This window comes from Ranitomeya imitator, chromosome 4, assembly GCF_032444005.1.
Source record: "Ranitomeya imitator isolate aRanImi1 chromosome 4, aRanImi1.pri, whole genome shotgun sequence".
NCBI lineage: Eukaryota > Metazoa > Chordata > Amphibia > Anura > Dendrobatidae > Ranitomeya > Ranitomeya imitator.
In genome coordinates, this window is record NC_091285.1 from 90,388,896 (window position 1) to 90,408,771 (window position 19,876).

The 19,876-nt window shown below is 42.0% G+C and overlaps 6 non-coding genes across 6 annotated transcripts; 1 reads left to right on the top strand and 5 right to left on the bottom strand.

Moving 5' to 3' along the window:
• The first annotated feature begins 4,380 nt into the window (after positions 1-4,380).
• TRNAV-UAC (transfer RNA valine (anticodon UAC)) lies at positions 4,381-4,453 on the top strand. Its single transcript has one exon. It is a non-coding gene; the product is annotated as a tRNA-Val (tRNA).
• A 1,214-nt stretch (positions 4,454-5,667) lies between these two features.
• Positions 5,668-5,749, bottom strand: TRNAL-AAG (transfer RNA leucine (anticodon AAG)). Its single transcript has one exon. It is a non-coding gene; the product is annotated as a tRNA-Leu (tRNA).
• A 233-nt stretch (positions 5,750-5,982) lies between these two features.
• Positions 5,983-6,064, bottom strand: TRNAL-UAG (transfer RNA leucine (anticodon UAG)). The gene has a single exon. It is a non-coding gene; the product is annotated as a tRNA-Leu (tRNA).
• A 2,713-nt stretch (positions 6,065-8,777) lies between these two features.
• Positions 8,778-8,859, bottom strand: TRNAL-UAG (transfer RNA leucine (anticodon UAG)). Its single transcript has one exon. It is a non-coding gene; the product is annotated as a tRNA-Leu (tRNA).
• Positions 8,860-11,581: 2,722 nt separating this feature from the next.
• Positions 11,582-11,663, bottom strand: TRNAL-UAG (transfer RNA leucine (anticodon UAG)). Its single transcript has one exon. It is a non-coding gene; the product is annotated as a tRNA-Leu (tRNA).
• Positions 11,664-18,883: 7,220 nt separating this feature from the next.
• TRNAL-AAG (transfer RNA leucine (anticodon AAG)) lies at positions 18,884-18,965 on the bottom strand. The gene has a single exon. It is a non-coding gene; the product is annotated as a tRNA-Leu (tRNA).
• Between the last annotated feature and the right edge of the window lie 911 nt (positions 18,966-19,876).

The window sequence follows — 19,876 nt, forward strand, 5'->3', positions numbered from 1 at the left end:
TGTAGAGTCAATTCCCTTCAAAGGAATAGGGACTTCCAGAGGCTCCAGACTAAACCCACAGCGATTGGCAAATGACCAATCCATAAGACTCAGGGCAGCGCCTGAATCCACATAGGCATCGACGGAAATGGATGATAATGAACAAATCAGAGTCACAGACAGAATGAACTTAGACTGTAAAGTACTAATGGCAACAGACTTATCAACCTTTTTTGTGCGTTTAGAGCATGCTGATATAACATGAGCTGAATCACCACAATAAAAGCACAACCCTTTTTTCCGCCTATACTTTTGCCGTTCACTTCTGGACTGAATTCTATCACATTGCATTATCTCAGGTGACGGTTCAGACAACACCGCCAAATGATGCACAGGTTTGCGCTCCCGTAAACGCCGATCAATCTGAACAGCCATAGTCATAGACTCATTCAGACCAGCAGGCGCAGGGAACCCCACCATAACATCTTTAATGGCCTCAGAAAGGCCATCTCTGAACTTTGCAGCCAGAGCGCACTCATTCCACTGAGTAAGCACCGACCACTTCCGAAATTTTTGACAATAAATTTCTGCTTCATCTTGCCCCTGAGAGAGGGCCAACAAAGCTTTTTCAGCCTGAATCTCTTGGTTAGGTTCCTCATAGAGCAAACCCAATGCCAGAAAAAACGCATCCGCATTAAGCAACGCAGGGTCCCCTGGTGCCAATGCAAATGCCCAATCCTGAGGGTCACCCCGCAGGAAAGATATAATTATCTTGACTTGCTGAGCAGGGTCTCCAGAGGAGCGAGATTTCAAAGAAAGAAACAACTTGCAATTGTTCCTAAAATTCAGAAAACGAGATCTATCTCCAGAAAAAAACTCTGGGACAGGAATTCTAGGTTCAGACATAGGAGCATGTACAACAAAATCCTGTATATTTTGAACCTTAGTGGCAAGATTATTCAGGCTGGAAGCCAAACTCTGGACGTCCATAATAAACAGCTGGGATCAGAGCCATTCAAAGATTAAGAGGAGGAGGAAGTAGCCAGGCTGCAATAAGGCTAAGCAGCGAACTCTGAGGGAAAGAGAAAGAAAAAAAAAAAAAAAAAAAAAAAAAACTTCCTCAGACTACTTATCCTCCTACTTCAGCCAATACAATTAACACTTTGTGGGCCGGTTATACTGTCATGATCCCAATGGCAGGGGATCACTAAAGGACAAGCACAGATACAAACATGCTCTAGGGCGATGGAACCTGAGCTGACCGCGACCCTGAACCTAACACACAAATAAAAGTAGCCGGGGAACGTGCCTACGATGATCCTAGATGTCTCGCTCCAGCCAAAGATCTAACTTCCCCTATTAGAAGAAACACAGACCTCTCTTGCCTCCAGAGAAATCCCCCACAGAAATAGCAGCCCCCCACATATAATGACGGTGAAATGAGAGGAAAGCACATACGCAGTATGAAAACAGTTTCAACAAAATGAGGCCCGCTAAAGCTAGATAGCAGAGAATACAAAAGTGAACTGCGCGGTCAGCGAAAAACCCTTCAAAAAACCATCCTGAAATTACTTGAACTCATGTGCCAACTCATGGTACATGAGGAGCAATTTCAGCCCACTAGAGCAACCAGCAGCAAGAAACACATATCTGCAGGCTGGACTAAAAACCAAATAAAGCAAAACACCAAAACAGGAAAATCCAAACTTAGCTTGACCAGAAGGTTCTAGGAGCAGGGAGCAGAGGTAACAAGACACACTGGATACATTGATAACCGGCGAGGAAATGCCAGCAAAGCCAGGTTAAATAGGAAACTCCCATATCCTGATGGAACAGGTGGAACCCAGAGACCCAGGAAAGACAAGTCACCCAGTACCATCAGTAACCACCAGAGGGAGCCCAAAAACAGAACTCACAACAGATGTCTTCCTGGAGCAGAACAATATTGTATCATACAATTATTAGGTTCTGTAGAAGGACGTAGATCTGTGGATTTATTATGATGGAATATAGGCTGAACTGGATGGACAAATGTCTTTTTTCGGCCTTACTAACTATGTTACTATGTTACTATGTTACTTCATGGGCCTTTGTTTGTAGGTTCATCGCAGTCCAGTTCTTGTACTCTGCGGTGCTGGTTCCCAATGTTGATGGGCCTTTGTCCTCCATTCCTTCTGCTCTGATCCCACTGCTGCCAACCAGTTTGTGACGGGGTGTACAGCAGAGCAGGAAGGGACAACAGGCCGAGGGATGATCCAATGAGATTTATTAAAGCAGGGAGCATACAACATCAAATATCCATAATGTCCTTCAAGTCCACCAGAAGTCCACAATAAGCCCAAGTAAATACACAGATCTGGAGGTGCTTTCCAGTTATCCCGCACCCGATAAACGAAACAATAGTCCTTCCACGAGTCCAACAGAACAGATTCGGGGGCACCTCCCGATAATCCTTGTGCCAGCTAACAAAGCAATAGTCCACATGAGTCCAAGGGATCCCAAAACAATCTCACGAACGACGAGATATGTCCTCAGCTCAAGTCTCATCCCGTTCGCTTTCGCAGTCACAGATGGACGTGGGGTCTTGCCTCAGCTAAGAATCCCCACTCCTTCCCCTTTAAGGATCAACTCACATCTGATCTCAAAAATAAGAATGGATTGTCTGAGCTCCTGGAATCCGCCCTTGAAGGGGGGTAGGGGTCACACCTTCTATTCAATGGTTGGGTCCACCTGAAGATTCTAGACTGGTTGGCTCCTCTAAGTCTATCTAGTATGTACATATGACTAGCCACCTGCTGTGAGAAAGAATGGCTATTCTTCACTAGTGGTGTTGACAAACCTTAATTACATTATAGCTTAGGGCTGCAAGTATTGGGGGAAGGAGACATATTGTATCAAATACAGGACAGGGCAAAAGTACATATCATGACAGACATGTCTCTAAATATTAGGAAAAAAACATGTTAGCAAAATCATAAGAATAAGTACAAAAACATTTCAAGACCGCATAATACTGGCAGCAGTGGGATTAAAGCATATGCTAATTTTGTATGTTAGCATAATTGTAAGAATAAGATAACAAGGTTTAACATAGCATAATGTTCTAGAATAGTCTGTTTAATCGCCGCATACTCACAGTTCGCCCGAGGGTCCATAGCTCTATAGGCTTCAGCAGCTCCACCCTCTAAGAACCCCACAAGATGTCGAACTCGCTCCCTTTCCGGGACTTCCATTAATCAACACTGATGCTCAAAGTCCTGGAAGAAGCCCTCAATGTCGCCTGCAGCCTCATTAAAGGGCTTAAAGTCTTTGTGGGACACTCTGGGGAGTTCCCTCATGGTGGGTGCTGAGGTTACAGTCTGTCTGGAGCTTCTAGCTGCTTCCAAAGCGATCTGCTCCAGCAATGCCATCTCCTGAGCTCTGTGAATGGCCTTCCTCTTATCGTCTATGGTGGCCTCTTCTCCCAGAAATGCCAACTCCTCCTCGTACCACACAACCCACTGACTTTTTTGGGTATTTACCTCCGGCTGCAGTCTTTCCTCCATTTGCTGTGAGGATCCTTCCTCAGTGTCATCTTGCAGGCGAACTCCTTCCAAAGCCTCAATTAGCTGCTCCTTGGAGAGTCCTTTAAAACGGACTCCTACTTCATGGGCCTTTGTTTGTAGGTTCATAGCAGTCCAGCTCTTGTACTCTGCGGTGCTGGTTCCCAATGTTGATGGGCCTTTGTCCTCCATTCCTTCTGCTCTGATCCCACTGCTGCCAACCAGTTTGTGACGGGGTGTACAGCAGAGCAGGAAGGGACAACAGGCCGAGGGATGATCCAATGAGATTTATTAAAGCAGGGAGCATACAACATCAAATATCCATAATGTCCTTCAAGTCCACCAGAAGTCCACAATAAGCCCAAGTAAATAAACAGATCTGGAGGTGCTTTCCAGTAATCCCGCACCCGATAAACGAAACAATAGTCCTTCCACGAGTCCAACAGAACAAGTTCGGGGGCACCTCCCGATAATCCTTGTGCCAGCTAACAAAGCAATAGTCCACATGAGTCCAAGGGATCCCAAAACAATCTCACAAACGACGAGATATGTCCTCAGCTCAAGTCTCATCCCGTTCGCTTCCGCAGTCACAGATGGACGTGGGGTCTTGCCTCAGCTAAGAATCCCCACTCCTTCCCCTTTAAGGATCAACTCACATCTGATCTCAAAAATAAGAATGGATTGTCTGAGCTCCTGGGATCCGCCCATGAAGGGGGGTGGGGGTCACACCTTCTATTCAATGGTTGGGTCCACCTGAAGATTCTAGACTGGTCGGTTCCTCTTAGTCTATCTAGTATGTACATATGACTAGCCACCTGCTGTGAGAAAGAATGGCTATTCTTCACTATCAGGTTTATCAGGTTTCATAGTGTAGTGGTTATCACGTCTGCTTTACACGCAGAAGGTCCTGGGTTCGATCCCCAGTGAAACCAAGTTTCAGTGAGAATCTGGAATTGCTTGCCTGAGGAGGTGGTGATGGTGAACTCAGTCGAGGGGTTCAAGAGAGGCCTGGATGTCTTCCTGGAGCAGAACAATATTGTATCATACAATTATTAGGTTCTGTAGAAGGACGTAGATCTGGGTACTTATTATGATGGAATATAGGCTGAACTGGATGGACAAATGTCTTTTTTCGGCCTTACTAACTATGTTACTATGTTACTATGTTACTATGTTACTAGTGGTGTTGACAAACCTTAATTACATTATAGCTTAGGGCTGCAAGTTTTGGGGGAAGGAGACATATTGTTACAGGTGAACTCCCAGCACAAGAAAATACATAAATTACAGCTAATAGAAACCAGAGAACAGTTACATACATCAAATGGCATATTATTCAAATACAGGACAGGGCAAAAGTACATATCATGACAGACATGTCTCTAAATATTAGGAAAAAAACAATAATTCTATCAACTGTTTTTATCTTAACCAGAAAGAAAACACTTAAGCAAATACAAAAGAAGATTAAAACACATGTAAGTTTGTATGTTAGTAAAATCATAAGAGTAAGTTCAAAACAATTTTCAAGCACATATCATACTGGCAGCAGTGGGATGAAAGCACATGCAAATTTTGTCTGTTTTCATAATTATAAGAATAAGATCAAAAGATTTTCAAGAACTCATACTGCTGAGTCATACTCAGCATGATTAAGTAGGCTTCCTTAGAGTAAGTGAAGTACATTTGACAACATTTAAAATTAGTGCATGTTGGAAAAAGGGCATGTCTCTAAACATTAGGAAAAACCAATGATTCTATCAACGGTCTTTATCTTAACTGAAAACCGAAAAATCATACAAATACAAAAGAAGATTAGATCACATGCTAATTTGCATGTTAGCAAAATCATAAGAATAAGTACAAAAACATTTCAAGACCTCATAATACTGGCAGCAGTGGGATTAAAGCATATGCTAATTTTGTATGTTAGCATAGTTATAAGAATAAGATAAAAAGGTTTTAAGGAACTCTTACTACTGGCAGCAGTGGGATTTGAACCTACAGGTCTGTTGTAAAATGGTTAAGTCTCTAAACAATAGGAAAAACCAATAATTCTATCAACTGTCTTTTCCTAAACAGAAATCCACACACTCATGCAAATACAAAATCATAAGAATTAGATCAAAAGGTTCTGAAGACCTACTGGCAGCAGTGGGATTTGAACCCACGCCTCTGAAGAGACTGGAGCCTTAATCCAGCGCCTTAGACCACTCGGCCATGCTACCTTAATATACTACATGAAAAAAGCTTCCTTAGAGTAAGTTTAGTGAATTTTCATACATTTTAACTTCTTCAAGGTGGAAAATGGATAGGTCTCTAAGCAAAAAGGAAAAAGCAATGATTCTATCTACTGTCTTTTGCATGCACTCATACAAATACAAAATAATAAAACACATGCTAATTGTTCTATTAGCAAAATCATAAATATAAGCTAAAAAGTTTCAAAGTAAAAATACACTGGCAGCAGTGGGATTTGAACCCATGCCTCCAAAGAGACTGGAGCCTAAATCCAGCGCCTTAGACCACTCGGCCATGCTACCTTTAACAGCATGATTTTTACGATTCCTTATCTTAACTGAAAACCGCAAAATTATACAAATACAAAAGATTAAATCACATGTTAATTTGCATGTTAGCAAAATCATAAAAATAAGTACAAAAACATTTCAAGACCGCATAATACTGGCAGCAGTGGGATTAAAGCATATGCTAATTTTGTATGTTAGCATAATTATAAGAATAAGATAACAAGGTTTAACATAGCATAATGTTCTAGAATAGTCTGTTTAATCGCCGCATACTCACAGTTCGCCCGAGGGTCCATAGCTCTATAGGCTTCAGCAGCTCCACCCTCTAAGAACCCCACAAGATGTCGAACTCGCTCCCTTTCCGGGACTTCCATTAATCAACACTGATGCTCAAAGTCCTGGAAGTAGCCCTCAATGTCGCCTGCAGCCTCATTAAAGGGCTTAAAGTCTTTGTGGGACACTCTGGGGAGTTCCCTCATGGTGGGTGCTGAGGTTACAGTCTGTCTGGAGCTTCTAGCCGCTTCCAAAGCGATCTGCTCCAGCAATGCCATCTCCTGAGCTCTGTGAATGGCCTTCCTCTTATCGTCTATGGTGGCCTCTTCTCCCAGAAATGCCAACTCCTCCTCGTACCACACAACCCACTGACTTTTTTGGGTATTTACCTCCGGCTGCAGTCTTTCCTCCATTTGCTGTGAGGATCCTTCCTCAGTGTCATCTTGCAGGCGAACTCCTTCCAAAGCCTCAATTAGCTGCTCCTTGGAGAGTCCTTTAAAATGGACTCCTACTTCATGGGCCTTTGTTTGTAGGTTCATCGCAGTCCAGCTCTTGTACTCTGCGGTGCTGGTTCCCAATGTTGATGGGCCTTTGTCCTCCATTCCTTCTGCTCTGATCCCACTGCTGCCAACCAGTTTGTGACGGGGTGTACAGCAGAGCAGGAAGGGACAACAGGCCGAGGGATGATCCAATGAGATTTATTAAAGCAGGGAGCATACAACATCAAATATCCATAATGTCCTTCAAGTCCACCAGAAGTCCACAATAAGCCCAAGTAAATAAACAGATCTGGAGGTGCTTTCCAGTAATCCCGCACCCGATAAACGAAACAATAGTCCTTCCACGAGTCCAACAGAACAGATTCGGGGGCACCTCCCGATAATCCTTGTGCCAGCTAACAAAGCAATAGTCCACATGAGTCCAAGGGATCCCAAAACAATCTCACGAACGACGAGATATGTCCTCAGCTCAAGTCTCATCCCGTTCGCTTTCGCAGTCACAGATGGACGTGGGGTCTTGCCTCAGCTAAGAATCCCCACTCCTTCCCCTTTAAGGATCAACTCACATCTGATCTCAAAAATAAGAATGGATTGTCTGAGCTCCTGGGATCCGCCCATGAAGGGGGGTAGGGGTCACACCTTCTATTCAATGGTTGGGTCCACCTGAAGATTCTAGACTGGTCGGCTCCTCTAAGTCTATCTAGTATGTACATATGACTAGCCACCTGCTGTGAGAAAGAATGGCTATTCTTCACTAGTGGTGTTGACAAACCTTAATTACATTATAGCTTAGGGCTGAAAGTATTGGGGGAAGGAGACATATTGTTACAGGTGAACTCCCAGCACAAGAAAATACATAAATTACAGCTAATAGAAACCAGAGAACAGTTACATACATCAAATGGCATATTATTCAAATACAGGACAGGGCAAAAGTACATATCATGACAGACATGTCTCTAAATATTAGGAAAAAAACAATAATTCTATCAACTGTTTTTATCTTAACCAGAAAGAAAACACTTAAGCAAATACAAAAGAAGATTAAAACACATGTAAGTTTGTATGTTAGTAAAATCATAAGAGTAAGTTCAAAACAATTTTCAAGCACATATCATACTGGCAGCAGTGGGATGAAAGCACATGCAAATTTTGTCTGTTTTCATAATTATAAGAATAAGATCAAAAGATTTTCAAGAACTCATACTGCTGAGTCATACTCAGCATGATTAAGTAGGCTTCCTTAGAGTAAGTGAAGTACATTTGACAACATTTAAAATTAGTGCATGTTGGAAAAAGGGCATGTCTCTAAACATTAGGAAAAACCAATGATTCTATCAACGGTCTTTATCTTAACCGAAAACCGAAAAATCATACAAATACAAAAGAAGATTAGATCACATGCTAATTTGCATGTTAGCAAAATCATAAGAATAAGTACAAAAACATTTCAAGACCTCATAATACTGGCAGCAGTGGGATTTAAACCTACAGGTCTGTTGTAAAATGGTTAAGTCTCTAAACAATAGGAAAAAACAATGATTCTATCAACTGTCTTTTCCTAAACAGAAACCCACACACTCATGCAAATACAAAATCATTTGAATTAGATCAAAATGTTCTGAAGACCTACAGGCTACCTACAGTGGGATTTGAACCCACGCCTCGGAAGAGACTGGAGCCTTAATCCAGCGCCTTAGACCACTCGGCCATGCTACCTTAATATACTACATGAAAAAAGCTTCCTTAGAGTAAGTTTAGTGAATTTTCATACATTTTAACTTCTTCAAGGTGGAAAATGGATAGGTCTCTAAGCAAAAAGGAAAAAGCAATGATTCTATCTACTGTCTTTTGCATGCACTCATACAAATACAAAATAATAAAACACATGCTAATTGTTCTATTAGCAAAATCATAAATATAAGCTAAAAAGTTTCAAAGTAAAAATACACTGGCAGCAGCGGGATTTGAACCCACGCCTCCAAAGAGACTGGAGCCTAAATCCAGCGCCTTAGACCACTCGGCCATGCTACCTTTAACAGCATGATTTTTACGATTCCTTATCTTAACTGAAAACCGCAAAATTATACAAATGCAAAAGATTAAATCACATGTTAATTTGCATGTTAGCAAAATCATAAAAATAAGTACAAAAACATTTCAAGACCGCATAATACTGGCAGCAGTGGGATTAAAGCATATGCTAATTTTGTATGTTAGCATAATTATAAGAATAAGATAACAAGGTTTAACATAGCATAATGTTCTAGAATAGTCTGTTTAATCGCCGCATACTCACAGTTCGCCCGAGGGTCCATAGCTCTATAGGCTTCAGCAGCTCCACCCTCTAAGAACCCCACAAGATGTCGAACTCGCTCCCTTTCCGGGACTTCCATTAATCAACACTGATGCTCAAAGTCCTGGAAGTAGCCCTCAATGTCGCCTGCAGCCTCATTAAAGGGCTTAAAGTCTTTGTGGGACACTCTGGGGAGTTCCCTCATGGTGGGTGCTGAGGTTACAGTCTGTCTGGAGCTTCTAGCCGCTTCCAAAGCGATCTGCTCCAGCAATGCCATCTCCTGAGCTCTGTGAATGGCCTTCCTCTTATCGTCTATGGTGGCCTCTTCTCCCAGAAATGCCAACTCCTCCTCGTACCACACAACCCACTGACTTTTTTGGGTATTTACCTCCGGCTGCAGTCTTTCCTCCATTTGCTGTGAGGATCCTTCCTCAGTGTCATCTTGCAGGCGAACTCCTTCCAAAGCCTCAATTAGCTGCTCCTTGGAGAGTCCTTTAAAACGGACTCCTACTTCATGGGCCTTTGTTTGTAGGTTCATCGCAGTCCAGCTCTTGTACTCTGCGGTGCTGGTTCCCAATGTTGATGGGCCTTTGTCCTCCATTCCTTCTGCTCTGATCCCACTGCTGCCAACCAGTTTGTGACGGGGTGTACAGCAGAGCAGGAAGGGACAACAGGCCGAGGGATGATCCAATGAGATTTATTAAAGCAGGGAGCATACAACATCAAATATCCATAATGTCCTTCAAGTCCACCAGAAGTCCACAATAAGCCCAAGTAAATAAACAGATCTGGAGGTGCTTTCCAGTAATCCCGCACCCGATAAACGAAACAATAGTCCTTCCACGAGTCCAACAGAACAGATTCGGGGGCACCTCCCGATAATCCTTGTGCCAGCTAACAAAGCAATAGTCCACATGAGTCCAAGGGATCCCAAAACAATCTCACGAACGACGAGATATGTCCTCAGCTCAAGTCTCATCCCGTTCGCTTTCGCAGTCACAGATGGACGTGGGGTCTTGCCTCAGCTAAGAATCCCCACTCCTTCCCCTTTAAGGATCAACTCACATCTGATCTCAAAAATAAGAATGGATTATCTGAGCTCCTGGGATCCGCCCATGAAGGGGGGTAGGGGTCACACCTTCTATTCAATGGTTGGGTCCACCTGAAGATTCTAGACTGGTCGGCTCCTCTAAGTCTATCTAGTATGTACATATGACTAGCCACCTGCTGTGAGAAAGAATGGCTATTCTTCACTAGTGGTGTTGACAAACCTTAATTACATTATAGCTTAGGGCTGAAAGTATTGGGGGAAGGAGACATATTGTTACAGGTGAACTCCCAGCACAAGAAAATACATAAATTACAGCTAATAGAAACCAGAGAACAGTTACATACATCAAATGGCATATTATTCAAATACAGGACAGGGCAAAAGTACATATCATGACAGACATGTCTCTAAATATTAGGAAAAAAACAATAATTCTATCAACTGTTTTTATCTTAACCAGAAAGAAAACACTTAAGCAAATACAAAAGAAGATTAAAACACATGTAAGTTTGTATGTTAGTAAAATCATAAGAGTAAGTTCAAAACAATTTTCAAGCACATATCATACTGGCAGCAGTGGGATGAAAGCACATGCAAATTTTGTCTGTTTTCATAATTATAAGAATAAGATCAAAAGATTTTCAAGAACTCATACTGCTGAGTCATACTCAGCATGATTAAGTAGGCTTCCTTAGAGTAAGTGAAGTACATTTGACAACATTTAAAATTAGTGCATGTTGGAAAAAGGGCATGTCTCTAAACATTAGGAAAAACCAATGATTCTATCAACGGTCTTTATCTTAACCGAAAACCGAAAAATCATACAAATACAAAAGAAGATTAGATCACATGCTAATTTGCATGTTAGCAAAATCATAAGAATAAGTACAAAAACATTTCAAGACCTCATAATACTGGCAGCAGTGGGATTTAAACCTACAGGTCTGTTGTAAAATGGTTAAGTCTCTAAACAATAGGAAAAAACAATGATTCTATCAACTGTCTTTTCCTAAACAGAAACCCACACACTCATGCAAATACAAAATCATTTGAATTAGATCAAAATGTTCTGAAGACCAAAATGTTCTGAAGACTGGCAGCAGTGGGATTTGAACCCACGCCTCGGAAGAGACTGGAGCCTTAATCCAGCGCCTTAGACCACTCGGCAATGCTACCTTAATATACTACATGAAAAAAGCTTCCTTAGAGTAAGTTTAGTGAATTTTCATACATTTTAACTTCTTCAAGATGGAAAATGGATAGGTCTCTAAGCAAAAAGGAAAAAGCAATGATTCTATCTACTGTCTTTTGCATGCACTCATACAAATACAAAATAATAAAACACATGCTAATTGTTCTATTAGCAAAATCATAAATATAAGCTAAAAAGTTTCAAAGTAAAAATACACTGGCAGCAGCGGGATTTGAACCCACGCCTCCAAAGAGACTGGAGCCTAAATCCAGCGCCTTAGACCACTCGGCCATGCTACCTTTAACAGCATGATTTTTACGATTCCTTATCTTAACTGAAAACCGCAAAATTATACAAATACAAAAGATTAAATCACATGTTAATTTGCATGTTAGCAAAATCATAAAAATAAGTACAAAAACATTTCAAGACCGCATAATACTGGCAGCAGTGGGATTAAAGCATATGCTAATTTTGTATGTTAGCATAATTATAAGAATAAGATAACAAGGTTTAACATAGCATAATGTTCTAGAATAGTCTGTTTAATCGCCGCATACTCACAGTTCGCCCGAGGGTCCATAGCTCTATAGGCTTCAGCAGCTCCACCCTCTAAGAACCCCACAAGATGTCGAACTCGCTCCCTTTCCGGGACTTCCATTAATCAACACTGATGCTCAAAGTCCTGGAAGTAGCCCTCAATGTCGCCTGCAGCCTCATTAAAGGGCTTAAAGTCTTTGTGGGACACTCTGGGGAGTTCCCTCATGGTGGGTGCTGAGGTTACAGTCTGTCTGGAGCTTCTAGCCGCTTCCAAAGCGATCTGCTCCAGCAATGCCATCTCCTGAGCTCTGTGAATGGCCTTCCTCTTATCGTCTATGGTGGCCTCTTCTCCCAGAAATGCCAACTCCTCCTCGTACCACACAACCCACTGACTTTTTTGGGTATTTACCTCCGGCTGCAGTCTTTCCTCCATTTGCTGTGAGGATCCTTCCTCAGTGTCATCTTGCAGGCGAACTCCTTCCAAAGCCTCAATTAGCTGCTCCTTGGAGAGTCCTTTAAAACGGACTCCTACTTCATGGGCCTTTGTTTGTAGGTTCATCGCAGTCCAGCTCTTGTACTCTGCGGTGCTGGTTCCCAATGTTGATGGGCCTTTGTCCTCCATTCCTTCTGCTCTGATCCCACTGCTGCCAACCAGTTTGTGACGGGGTGTACAGCAGAGCAGGAAGGGACAACAGGCCGAGGGATGATCCAATGAGATTTATTAAAGCAGCGAGCATACAACATCAAATATCCATAATGTCCTTCAAGTCCACCAGAAGTCCACAATAAGCCCAAGTAAATAAACAGATCTGGAGGTGCTTTCCAGTAATCCCGCACCCGATAAACGAAACAATAGTCCTTCCACGAGTCCAACAGAACAGATTCGGGGGCACCTCCCGATAATCCTTGTGCCAGCTAACAAAGCAATAGTCCACATGAGTCCAAGGGATCCCAAAACAATCTCACGAACGACGAGATATGTCCTCAGCTCAAGTCTCATCCCGTTCGCTTTCGCAGTCACAGATGGACGTGGGGTCTTGCCTCAGCTAAGAATCCCCACTCCTTCCCCTTTAAGGATCAACTCACATCTGATCTCATAGTAACATAGTAACATAGTAACATAGTTAGTAAGGCCGAAAAAAGACATTTGTCCATCCAGTTCAGCCTATATTCCATCATAATAAATACCCAGATCTACGTCCTTCTACAGAACCTAATAATTGTATGATACAATATTGTTCTGCTCCAGGAAGACATCCAGGCCTCTCTTGAACCCCTCGACTGAGTTCGCCATCACCACCTCCTCAGGCAAGCAATTCCAGATTCTCACTGCCCTAACAGTAAAGAATCCTCTTCTATGTTGGTGGAAAAACCTTCTCTCCTCCAGACGCAAAGAATGCCCCCTTGTGCCCGTCACCTTCCTTGGTATAAACAGATCCTCAGCGAGATATTTGTATTGTCCCCTTATATACTTATACATGGTTATTAGATCGCCCCTCAGTCGTCTTTTTTCTAGACTAAATAATCCTAATTTCGCTAATCTATCTGGGTATTGTAGTTCTCCCATCCCCTTTATTAATTTTGTTGCCCTCCTTTGTACTCTCTCTAGTTCCATTATATCCTTCCTGAGCACCGGTGCCCAAAACTGGACACAGTACTCCATGTGCGGTCTAACTAGGGATTTGTACAGAGGCAGTATAATGCTCTCATCATGTGTATCCAGACCTCTTTTAATGCACCCCATGATCCTGTTTGCCTTGGCAGCTGCTGCCTGGCACTGGCTGCTCCAGGTAAGTTTATCATTAACTAGGATCCCCAAGTCCTTCTCCCTGTCAGATTTACCCAGTGGTTTCCCGTTCAGTGTGTAATGGTGATATTGATTCCCTCTTCCCATGTGTATAACCTTACATTTATCATTGTTAAACCTCATCTGCCACCTTTCAGCCCAAGTTTCCAACTTATCCAGATCCATCTGTAGCAGAATACTATCTTCTCTTGTATTAACTGCTTTACATAGTTTTGTATCATCTGCAAATATCGATATTTTACTGTGTAAACCTTCTACCAGATCATTAATGAATATGTTGAAGAGAACAGGTCCCAATACTGACCCCTGCGGTACCCCACTGGTCACAGCGACCCAGTTAGAGACTATACCATTTATAACCACCCTCTGCTTTCTATCACTAAGCCAGTTACTAACCCATTTACACACATTTTCCCCCAGACCAAGCATTCTCATTTTGTGTACCAACCTCTTGTGCGGCACGGTATCAAACGCTTTGGAAAAATCGAGATATACCACGTCCAATGACTCACCGTGGTCCAGTCTATAGCTTACCTCTTCATAAAAACTGATTAGATTGGTTTGACAGGAGCGATTTCTCATAAACCCATGCTGATATGGAGTTAAACAGTTATTCTCATTGAGATAATCCAGAATAACATCCCTCAGAAACCCTTCAAATATTTTACCAACAATAGAGGTTAGACTTACTGGCCTATAATTTCCAGGTTCACTTTTAGAGCCCTTTTTGAATATTGGCACCACATTTGCTATGTGCCAGTCCTGCGGAACAGACCCTGTCGCTATAGAGTCACTAAAAATAAGAAATAATGGTTTATCTATTACATTACTTAGTTCTCTTAGTACTCGTGGGTGTATGCCATCCGGACCCGGAGATTTATCTATTTTAATCTTATTTAGCCGGTTTCGCACCTCTTCTTGGGTTAGATTGGTGACCCTTAATATAGGGTTTTCATTGTTTCTTGGGATTTCACCTAGCATTTCATTTTCCACCGTGAATACCGTGGAGAAGAAGGTGTTTAATATGTTAGCTTTTTCCTCGTTATCTACAACCATTCTTTCCTCACTATTTTTTAAGGGGCCTACATTTTCAGTTTTTATTCTTTTACTATTGATATAGTTGAAGAACAGTTTGGGATTAGTTTTACTCTCCTTAGCAATGTGCTTCTCTGTTTCCTTTTTGGCAGCTTTAATTAGTTTTTTAGATAAAGTATTTTTCTCCCTATAGTTTTTTAGAGCTTCAATGGTGCCATCCTGCTTTAGTAGTGCAAATGCTTTCTTTTTACTGTAAATTGCCTGTCTTACTTCTTTGTTTAGCCACATTGGGTTTTTCCTATTTCTAGTCCTTTTATTCCCACAAGGTATAAACCGCTTACACTGCCTATTTAGGATGTTCTTAAACATTTCCCATTTATTATCTGTATTCTCATTTCTGAGGATATTGTCCCAGTCTACCAGATTAAGGGCATCTCTAAGCTGGTCAAACTTTGCCTTCCTAAAGTTCAATGTTTTTGTGACTCCCTGACAAGTCCCCCTAGTGAAAGACAGGTGAAACTGCACAATATTGTGGTCGCTATTTCCTAAATGCCCAACCACCTGCAGATTTGTTATTCTGTCAGGTCTATTAGATAGTATTAGGTCTAAAAGTGCTGCTCCTCTGGTTGGATTCTGCACCAATTGTGAAAGATAATTTTTCTTGGTTATTAGCAGAAACCTGTTGCCTTTATGGGTTTCACAGGTTTCTGTTTCCCAGTTAATATCCGGGTAGTTAAAGTCCCCCATAACCAGGACCTCATTATGGGTTGCAGCTTCATCTATCTGCTTTAGAAGTAGACTTTCCATGCTTTCTGTTATATTTGGGGGTTTGTAACAGACCCCAATGAGAATTTTGTTACCATTTTTCCCTCCATGAATTTCAGCCCATATGGACTCGACATCCTCATTCCCTTCGCTAATATCCTCCCTTAAAGTGGACTTTAGACAAGACTTTACATAGAGACAAACCCCTCCTCCTCTCCGATTTTTACGATCCTTTCTAAACAGACTGTAACCCTGTAAGTTAACTGCCCAGTCATAGCTTTCATCTAACCATGTCTCGGTTATTCCCACTATGTCAAAGTTACCTGTAGATATTTCTGCTTCTAGTTCTTCCATCTTGTTTGTCAGGCTTCTGGCGTTTGCGAGCATGCAGTTTAGAGGATTTTGTTTTGTTCCAATCTCCTCACTGTGGATTGTTTTAGAAATGTTCTTACCTCCCTTCTGAGTATGTTTTCCTGGGTCGTCTTTGTTCGAGTCTAATGTTTTTCTTCCCGTCCCCTCTTCTTCTAGTTTAACGCCCTCCTGATGAGTGTAGCGAGTCTTCTGGCGAATGTGTGTTTCCCAGGTTTGTTGAGGTGTAGTCCGTCTCTGGCGAGGAGTCCATCATACCAGTAATTCACACCGTGGTCCAGGAATCCAAATCCTTGTTGTCTGCACCATCGTCTTAGCCAGTTGTTTGCATCAAGGATCCTGTTCCATCTCCTGGTGCCATGCCCGTCTACTGAAAGGATAGAAGAAAAAACTACCTGTGCATCCAGTTCCTTTACTTTCTTCCCCAACTCTTCAAAGTCCTTGCAGATTGTCGGTAGGTCCTTCCTTGCCGTGTCATTGGTGCCAATATGTATCAGAAGAAATGGGTGGACGTCCTTGGAGCTGAAGAGCTTTGGTATCCTATCGGTCACATCCTTGATCATCGCACCTGGAAGGCAGCATACTTCTCTTGCAGTTATGTCCGGTCTGCAGATGGCTGCTTCGGTGCCTCTCAGTAGTGAGTCTCCCACCACCACCACTCTTCGTTGCTTCTTGGCTGTACTTTTTGCTGTCACTTGTTGCTGTGTGCCCTTTTCTTTTTTGCTTGCTGGTATTGCTTCATTCTTAGGTGTGCCATCTTCATCCTCTACAAAGATTTGATATCGGTTCTTCAGTTGTGTGGTTGGTGATTTCTCCATGGTCTTCTTGCTTCTTTTGGTCACATGCTTCCACTCATCTGCTTTTGGAGGTTCTCTGACACTTTTTGCACCTTCTGTGACCAGTAGAGATGCTTCTGTTCTGTCTAGAAAGTCTTCATTCTCTTTGATGAGTTTCAAAGTTGCTATTCTTTCTTCCAGACCCCGCACCTTTTCTTCTAAAAGGGCCACTAGTCTACACTTCTGACAGGTGAAATTGGATTCTTCTTCTGGTCGATCTGTGAACATGTAGCACATGCTGCAGCTCACCATGTAGGTTGTCACATCTGCCATGTTGCTCCTAGATCCTGCTGACTTGCTGTGTGTTTTCCTTCTTGTGTAATCTACTCAGCCAAGCTCTCTTGCAATAATGTCCTACAGGCAAAAATTCTTACGGCGCGCGGTTTGGTGATGCTTTCGAAGCAGCTGGTCCCGGCTGTACCCAACGTTCTTCTAGCTTAGGGAGACTTCGCTTCTCCCGGAAGGCACCTGGAATATGCAAATTAGCCTCCTGAAGCTTGAATCCCTGGTTTGGTGATGCTTTCGAAGCAGCTGGTCCCGGCTGTACCCAACGATCTTCTAGCTTAGGGAGACTTCGCTTCTCCCAGAAGGCACCTGGAATATGCAAATTAGCCTCCTGAAGCTTGAATCCCTGGTTTGGTGATGCTTTCGAAGCAGCTGGTCCCGGCTGTACCCAACGATCTTCTAGCTTAGGGAGACTTCGCTTCTCCCAGAAGGCACCTGGAATATGCAAATTAGCCTCCTGATGCTTGAATCCCTGGTTTGGTGATGCTTTCGAAGCAGCTGGTCCCGGCTGTACCCAACGATCTTCTAGCTTAGGGAGACTTCGCTTCTCCCAGAAGGCACCTAGAATATGCAAATTAGCCCCCTGAAGCTTGAATCCCTGGTTTGGTGATGCTTTCGAAGCAGCTGGTCCCGGCTGTACCCAACGATCTTCTAGCTTAGGGAGACTTCGCTTCTCCCAGAAGGCACCTGGAATATGCAAATTAGCCTCCTGAAGCTTGAATCCCTGGTTTTCTCAAAAATAAGAATGGATTATCTGAGCTCCTGGGATCCGCCCATGAAGGGGGGTAGGAGTCACACCTTCTATTCAATGGTTGGGTCCACCTGAAGATTCTAGACTGGTCGGCTCCTCTAAGTCTATCTAGTATGTACATATGACTAGCCACCTGCTGTGAGAAAGAATGGCTATTCTTCACTAGTGGTGTTGACAAACCTTAATTACATTATAGCTTAGGGCTGAAAGTATTGGGGGAAGGAGACATATTGTTACAGGTGAACTCCCAGCACAAGAAAATACATAAATTACAGCTAATAGAAACCAGAGAACAGTTACATACATCAAATGGCATATTATTCAAATACAGGACAGGGCAAAAGTACATATCATGACAGACATGTCTCTAAATATTAGGAAAAAAACAATAATTCTATCAACTGTTTTTATCTTAACCAGAAAGAAAACACTTAAGCAAATACAAAAGAAGATTAAAACACATGTAAGTTTGTATGTTAGTAAAATCATAAGAGTAAGTTCAAAACAATTTTCAAGCACATATCATACTGGCAGCAGTGGGATGAAAGCACATGCAAATTTTGTCTGTTTTCATAATTATAAGAATAAGATCAAAAGATTTTCAAGAACTCATACTGCTGAGTCATACTCAGCATGATTAAGTAGGCTTCCTTAGAGTAAGTGAAGTACATTTGACAACATTTAAAATTAGTGCATGTTGGAAAAAGGGCATGTCTCTAAACATTAGGAAAAACCAATGATTCTATCAACGGTCTTTATCTTAACCGAAAACCGAAAAATCATACAAATACAAAAGAAGATTAGATCACATGCTAATTTGCATGTTAGCAAAATCATAAGAATAAGTACAAAAACATTTCAAGACCTCATAATACTGGCAGCAGTGGGATTAAAGCATATGCTAATTTTGTATGTTAGCATAGTTATAAGAATAAGATAAAAAGGTTTTAAGGAACTCTTACTACTGGCAGCAGTGGGATTTGAACCTACAGGTCTGTTGTAAAATGGTTAAGTCTCTAAACAATAGGAAAAAACAATGATTCTATCAACTGTCTTTTCCTAAACAGAAACCCACACACTCATGCAAATACAAAATCATTTGAATTAGATCAAAATGTTCTGAAGACCTACTGGCAGCAGTGGGATTTGAACCCACGCCTCTGAAGAGACTGGAGCCTTAATCCAGCGCCTTAGACCACTCGGCCATGCTACCTTAATATACTACATGAAAAAAGCTTCCTTAGAGTAAGTTTAGTGAATTTTCCTACATTTTAACTTCTTGAAGGTGGAAAATGGATAGGTCTCTAAGCAAAAAGGAAAAAGGAATTATTCTATCTACTGTCTTTTGCAAAACAGCAAAGCATGCACTCATACAAATACAAAATAATAAAACACATGCTAATTTTTCTATTAGCAAAATCATAAATATAAGCTAAGAAGTTTCAAAGTCATAATACACGGGCAGCAGTGGGATTTAAACCCACGCCTCCAAAGAGACTGGAGCCTAAATCCAGCGCCTTAGACCACTCGGCTATGCTACCTTTAACAGCATGATTTTTACGATTCCTTATCTTAACTGAAAACCGCAAAATTATACAAATACAAAAGATTAAATCACATGTTAATTTGCATGTTAGCAAAATCATAAGAATAAGTACAAAAACATTTCAAGACCGCATAATACTGGCAGCAGTGGGATTAAAGCATATGCTAATTTTGTATGTTAGCATAATTATAAGAATAAGATAACAAGGTTTAACATAGCATAATGTTCTAGAATAGTCTGTTTAATCGCCGCATACTCACAGTTCCCCCGATGGTCCATAGCTCTATAGGCTTCAGCAGCTCCACCCTCTAAGAGCCCCACAAGATGTCGAATTCGCTCTCTTTCCGGGACTTCCATTAATCAACACTGATGCTCAAAGTCCTGGAAGAAGCCCTCAATGTCGCCTGCAGCCTCATTAAAGGGCTTAAAGTCTTTGTGGGACACTCTGGGGAGTTCCCTCATGGTGGGTGCTGAGGTTACAGTCTGTCTGGAGCTTCTAGCTGCTTCCAAAGCGATCTGCTCCAGCAATGCCATCTCCTGAGCTCTGTGAATGGCCTCCCTCTTATCGTCTATGGTGG